The sequence below is a fragment of the Molothrus aeneus genome, chromosome 9 (assembly GCF_037042795.1).
Source record: "Molothrus aeneus isolate 106 chromosome 9, BPBGC_Maene_1.0, whole genome shotgun sequence".
Taxonomy (NCBI): Eukaryota; Metazoa; Chordata; class Aves; order Passeriformes; family Icteridae; genus Molothrus; species Molothrus aeneus.
The window spans coordinates 13,602,275-13,610,033 of NC_089654.1; positions in this window are offsets into that span (position 1 = coordinate 13,602,275).

Genomic DNA, 7,759 nt, shown 5'->3' on the forward strand with positions numbered 1-7,759 from the left:
ACTGTGAAGCCAGATAAAAGCTGATCTGTCAATTTTGCAGGTAGTAGGAACTAAAAAATCATTTCCAGGGAGAAGACAGGAGGCTGGACTTAAGTCTTCAGGAAGATTTCTCAATAGGGATACTCCATGACTGAAAGAATGCATTTATCCATGCGCAGTCAATCATTTGTTGGTATGAACTGCACTGTCTGCATTTTATATGACACTTCCAGAAACATATCAAAATACATCTGGTTCTCCTTTTACTGACTTCTGATGGATTATCAGAGGTACTTCTGCCCCTCTATATGTATATCTATATATATATGCATACACATGTGTGTATAAATATATATACGCATACACACATGAGCTTTGAATTTACCTCTTGTTTTTCCAGGAAAAAATTAAATCTGTTACAACAGCAGAAGATGATTTTCAATTCCAACATTCATGAGTTTTCAACTGACTTTGGTGATACCAGTTTGTGTCTGAAAATGCTATAGGCTGAGAACCCATTTCATAACAGTGATACACTAATTCTTAGCCACAATAGGCCTTACAGCATTGCCTAAGAGGTGATGTCCTTCTAAGGCTGATAGTGGATACAAGTTTTGGTACCTTGTCAGTCACCTGTAGTTCAGTACAAGAGTGAAATTTATAAACCATACATAAGCTGCTTACACAGCACTACCTTTTAATCTGTGCATAAAACACAAGCTTGCTGCTGAGTAATGGAAGAAGTGAAGGAAGAAAATAGAGCAAAGATCAGAAATGAGGACAGATCTGATTAATATAAGAAAAAGAATAGCATAGCATACAAGGCAAAATTGCTCTTTGGAGACCATGGATGGTGGTTTATTAGCAATTTCAGAAGTACATTTTTACACTTTAAGATATCAGCTCAGTAGTCTCCAGAGTCAAGGCTTCTGCTTTCACCACTGAGCTGTTGTTTGGCTGAGTGTTACTGTTTCCAATTTGATCCTGCCTGAAACAGAAGCTTCCATGGTTGGTAGCACTGAAAACACAAATTAAAACTTTGAAAAATTGTGTTAGTGGAAAATATTCACTCTCACATACCACAACATTAGTTTGAGTCAGGCTTCCTTGAACACTCTAATTTAACCTCTTACATACTAGAATACTTTCTATTGTCCATTACGTATTCTTAAGGGGAACTTTCACAGGTTCACCAGCTTGCAGACTCTGAAGGAAATAACAGAATTAACCACATAAGGAGGATGTATATTCCTAGGATATCTTGCACCCTGCATTTCCATGAATAATACCTACCTCTGAATTAAATAGCTAATAAATAGCTAATAAATAGCTAATTGGTGGGAGCTGTGTAGTCATGCTGCTGGGCACTTAGATGGACTTAGCAACTCTGATGAGGAACAGAACATATTTATTCTGGCAAAGGCTCATTCTACAGACACTGTAGTATTTCTTATGCTAGTCTTTGTTATCTTTTTTATAACATCACACTGCAACACTATTATGTTTGTGCAATTATGAAATGGCAAAAAGGTCAAGGGTTTGTTGATGATCAAATTTAGAGGTCAGTGTCAGACCTCACTTGTCTGACCTAGCACAGTCAGTCTAATGAGGCTGCTTTATTTCCAGGCAATTTCTTAGGCAATGGAAATGTAATCTAGCAAAACAACTGTCAGAGAAGGATGCAATAAAGTGTTGATAGCAGCTAAAGATGATCCCCTAGTAAGATCTCTTCAACTGTCCCTCAGTTTCCTAAACTCAAGGTTGCACGTAATTTTAGGTATTCATATACAAAAATAAAAGATTTTAATTATAGCCCTCATTTCCATTTTTAAAAAATCTACATGAAGAGGATCACCAGCAACTCAGGAGAAGCAGATGTTTTGTTCACCTTTCAGCATTTCTAGAATAGGTTACTGGATCCCAGTTTAGGCTCCCTGAGCTTACTGGAAACTAGGAAACTCAGTCTCCCCTGACTTGGGGATCAGAATAACCCTTCCACTCTTCAAAGTCAATATCCTCAAGAAGACATAATTGTACCTTTGAGAAAAAGAGGAGCTAATATCTTCACAGGTTGTGACACATTGATGCAGGATTTTGCCTCTGAAAATTATCTGCTCCTGGCTTCAAATCCAAACTGAACTCTGTGGCTGCTGCACCTGATTTCAGGGCTAAACTACTGCCTCATATACAGGAAGCAAAGATCACAGAGCAAATAAAATATTACACATCTAGCAGCTCTACAAATTTGGATCCTATTAACTTTTCTCCCTCTACCCCTCAAAAGTCTTCTAACTCCTGATTTCCTCCCAGCTGATAGGGAATTGTGCTGACACAGGTAGAGGGGCAAATAGCAGCAATCATTTGCTCTCTTGCATTGATTCTGCCACAGAGAAGCACAAAGAAAGCCTTCAAAGGGCCTGATCCAACCTCTCTCAGGATGGCCAACACCATTCCTTCCCAAGTACAGAACACATATCTAAAAGAAGGTCAAACATCTGCACATATGTACATAATCCTACACAAAACCACCAATTCATGATCCTTCAGCAGATAATTTAGATATTTTACTATTAAGGATTTAATTTCTTAGTTCAGCTAGGAATTCACATGAGTTGCTCCAGGAAACCTGGTGGGGGGAGGTAATTGCAAAGGCAACAGCAGGAGCTGTATATGTTTAAACCACTTCTGTAAATCTCTGTACAAAGCTATACATCCTGAATGCAAGGGGAAAGCAATGTGACAAAGAGCATCTGGTCTTTGGGTAGCTGTAACACAATGAACTCTTTAAAGTGACAACGCAAGTATGGGGAAGGGCATTGCTTAGATCAAGCCCACATGCTACTTCTCTTAGTAGATGTGCTCTATGGGAAATGAAAATTAATCTAAATCGTTTGGCAGGGTGGAAGTCTTGTGAAAATTTCTTGCTTGTATGCAATAAGGAAAATTAATTTGAACAGGGGAAGAGAAAAGAACTCAGAAAGTGATTTAACGGTCCTACAGAATGGTCCAAACCCTTAAAGCCTCCAAGATGTAAAATATCTAGCATTGCATCACTCTAAAAAGCACATCCTTGGACTAGGGACCCAGCTTCACCTCCCAAGTCACAAATTTATTAGTAAGTTGCAAGGAAAGGATGGCATTGCAATGGTCTGGGAAAAAATTCTTTCTGTCATGTGCCAGCCAAGAGCACCCACATACAAAAAAAGAAAATTGAATTTGGTGAGATATAGGCCTGCATGATTAAGCAAATGCTGGTTTTATCTGTGATTAGGTAGGAAAGAAGGAAAAAGAAATATGCTTTGGTTCTGCTGTCAGAAGATGTGCTGTAGCCAGGCTTCATAATTTATTTCTCTCAGTTTTTCTTGTAGCATACGAACAAGAGCAACAATAAAGAGAACAACCAAAAAAGACTCAGAAGACATGGCACTGGGGCAGGAGAATCAGGTGCCATACAGAATAAATAAAGACCAGTGAGGCAGATCACATCAATAATGTAGGTAAGCAAGAATGTCTAGGAGGAAGCCTGTGTAATTAAGAAAAGAAAATCCTTTGACTTCATGGCATATCTTCTGAGATGAATATCCCATGGCTACAATTAAAAATATTGTTTGGGTTTGTTGACCCTCTCTGCACACATACCCTGAGCTTTTAAAGAATTTGTTTTTTAAGGTGAAAGGAATAGATCATGATGTGATGTGTGAGTGTGCATGTGTCTTACATACTCACACCCACCCACCCAGCCACCCACAGGTTTACACACCCACCCACATTTACACACCCACCCACATTTACACACTCACACACATTTACACACTGCCACACGCAGAATTACACACAAACACACCCACTCACAACTCACACGGTGAGTTATTTACAAATTAAAGGTCTCTTGGCACAAACTCACCAAGAAAAGGCACCTGATGCTCACAGAATATGCATAATAATGCTGATCTGCTCATTTTATAAATCACTTTTCTAATCCCTTCATATTTCTGTATTCCATCAACCAAACTAACAGAATTAATATTATTTAAGCTTTGAGAGATGTACATTTGCAGAGGCCATGGATTTCCTATGATTTCTTTTATCAAAAATTCGTTCTTTTCCATTATTCTGAAAACTAAAGCAAACAAAAAAATCAGGTTGATTACTGCATTCCATCATGTAAATATGGGCAAAAGAGAAACATCTCTCCATTGGTCTGGAGGTGTCTGGCCTTCCATTGCTCAGCTTCCCATGGCATTTGAATGTACTGAAGTAATCACGTTTTAGTTTTTTCTTGGCTCTTGGAAGACAGCATTTCATGACCCAATGATTTTTTAAAAGGAATTGAAAAAAGAAAGTCTGAATAGTTTGAGAATAAATTACTCCAACATGAAATGAGCTCTTATTCACCAATACTTACAAATAGCTTTAGCAATGATAAAATAATGCGTATTGTAATTAATATTTTAATTTGCTAAGAAAAGCTAAATAGTGATTAAACCCCCTTCCCCTCCCCTTTCCCCCTGACAATAATGGAGCTAGGCAGTTTCAAGAGAAGCAGAGCAGCCAGGAGTTTAATGTCGTTGATTAAGAACATGTTTCCATGGTGGCTATTATGTCCCTCTAAGAGACGAAAACAAAACCAAGCCTTATTTCCTTTTAGAGCTACAGGGTTTCTTCTGCCTTTATAGGACAGACAACAAAAAAATGTTTAGGGATAATTAAAGGCAATTAGGCTCATCAAGGCTCATTTCTGGTCTAGCTCCACTTCTTTTCTCTACAGTGTGTACTAATTGCTGCTTCAACATATCAAGTAGCATGGATGGCTTTTTTTTTGTACTTCCACAAACAAGACTGCTTGGTCATTACCAGTTTTGACAGCATGAGTAAGAGACTCCTGATTATGTTTTTGTTTGCTTTTTTAAAGATTTATACTACATGTCTTATTGAATCTGATAACAGAGAATAATAAATTAACTCTTAGCAATTGTGTAGTACCTTCTGCTAGAGGATCTCAAAGTTCTTTGCAAACATTAATGAATTAATTCACTATACTCTTTCATTGTGTTTAATAGGTATCATCATCATAATTTTGTGGACTACTGAGTACAGACAAAGATTTGGGTAGCACATTCAGTGTCACAGCCAACACATTACAGTGTTGGTCTCCTGTTCACACACAATTATCTTGTTTGCCATAAACATGCCTCCCGTGTAACGTCTCTTACATCTGGCTTTGATTCATTGATAGTCAGGTCATTTAAGTTATTCAAATGACTAAACTTCAAAGAGAGCTTTCTAGAGAGAAATTAGTAAGAGGCAGAGGATATCCAGAACTATATACAGAAATATTAGTGCTTCTATATTGAATGTTGCAGAAGATAATGTTGGGGAGTTCTGTTTTTGGAAGCAGAAAAGGTTTGTTAGCAGAACTCTACAATTATCAATTCCTGACAGCACAGTCATGACAGCTTCAATACCACAAACCCCTTCATGTAAAACTGGAGTCCACTTACCCAGCTCAATAGCTCTCCAGTACTGAAAGCAGTTGGCTGACACACACATTTGATTTTTCCACCAGAAAATGTCTTCCTTTACTGGCTCTAAGTGCAGAACAGGCAAGCAAGAAACTTTGTCTTAGAAGAATCACAGAATCTTGGCATATTCTTGGTTGAAAGGGACTCCCAAGGATCATCACATGCATATCCTTTCATGGGTTTAAATATTTGTGAACATTAATCAACCATTCCTCCTCCAGCACTGAGAGGTGGCTAAGATTGCTTGCATGTACAGCACATAAGAGACCGCAGCTGATGCATTAATTTCACTTCTTTGTACACAGCAATTTGCTAATGAATCACCCATCTCAGTAACTGTAAATGAAATAGATCCCAAATTTTCACCAAAGTCCAGTCTGGATCCACAAATTAGACAATTGTTTGATCTTCTCATTCTCTTGACCCGTCCAGGAAATATAGTAACATAGATTAGGCTTCCACAGACCAGGCATGCTCATTCATCACATTTAAAACCTGGATATAATTCTCTGCCTTGGAGGCACTTAGGTTTATATGTCCAACCTTCCACCTCCCTATTTATAAAGCCACGGGATGGAGGAAAAGTTACTTAATTCTTGTTTAAAGTGTTTTATTTTGGTAAGTATTTAATAATTAAAAATAAAAGAAGAGTACAGACCCCTACATGAGCAGGAGCTATAGCACATCTGAGTTTTGCCCCTTGAGAAGTGACTGTAAACCCATTTCTGGTTTTGGTGGATGGAACACTGTTCTGTGAGGCAAGAGAGGGGCTCAGCTCCACAGACAATGAGAAAACTTTTTGCATCTTTCCAGATGCTGGCTGATTGCTCCAGCGACACAAGAACTGTGTAAAGGGTACCACGGTATCAGCCTCTACTGCACTGTCCTGAGAGGAGATTTAGGATCCCAGCATTTCAGAGACATGACAACACAGGTCATTCCAGGCAGCTCCAATGACTGAATGGCACAGTGGTTTCCTAAATGATTTGATTTTGTGTCTTCTTTGAAAAGCCGAATAGCAGGATTGTGCTGCTACTTTGTGTCTTTGACATGTCCTACTCACAGCAGTTCTGCAGCTTTTAGATGTCCTGATTCCTCATCTGCTCCCAAGCAACTATAGATTCAGGATTATTGCTGACATTATTTTAGCTAGACCTAAGTTTATAGTTATAGTTTCTCTAGGAAAACCAAAAAGGAAACATGGACGTCAGGTGTTCTGCAAGTCTTTTCGGTCACATCTTAATGCTCATATGGAAATGGATCATATGCACTTTAAATGGACATGGCATTACCACTTCCTTCAGCAAACTTTTCCAAGTAAAAGGCCTTATTTAGTGCAGGATACCAGATATAGTGTAGAGAAGCAGTTTGGCTGGAAATGTCAAGAATTAAGCTGTATATTTGTGCAGCTAAATAGGCAGGCTGAGAGCAGCAATCTCTGGCTCTAAGAACAGCTGTCTCTGCTGCCATTCACCAGTATTCTCTCAAGGTAAGAAAGAAGGACAATCAAAAATGTCCTACACAAACTTTCTTGGCTCCACCAAATCCAAGCAGCAATAGAGTTGCTTAAATCAGAATGAAGTTTCTACCTTAATTCTTCTGGACAATTATGTCCCTAATTATAAGACATATAAATTGAACTCATTATATACATTAGTATAACTTCAAATTTCCCTTTTTTGAGAAGAGTGGCACAAATTTTGCTTTGTACGTTTGCCTGGCCAGTTCACCCATTACCTACCATTGGTTTTGAGGCATTTTTCTAATAGCTGGTTTATGTTTTATGATGCTGACAGCTTGAGATCTCCTTTCACTGTTTGAACAGCTACATAAGTGTTATTCCTATTTTCAGAAACATAATCACGTATCCCATGAATTTTCTTCTACCTAGAAATTTATTTAAGACTCAGATATTTGTCTTTTAATGTGAAATCTGCTACTGCACAGGGCAAGGACAGACAACTGTTGTGATAATACATTTCATTTTTGGGCAAGAACTGGAATACTATTTCTTCTTTTTTGTCCATTCTTTGAGTCATTGAATATGAAAAGGTTAGGCCATTATTGCTCCCTATGGCATCTTACTGAGATTGCAGGCATAAATATACCACGCTTGAGTCATCAGCTCTGAACTGACATAAGAGTCTGTCATCTCCAGTGATGTTGAAATGTCCTGTTACAATTTTCAGTCCTAATCAAAGAACTATTGATTTTAAACTACAGTGTCATGGATTATATTACGGGAAACGGTTAGGTAG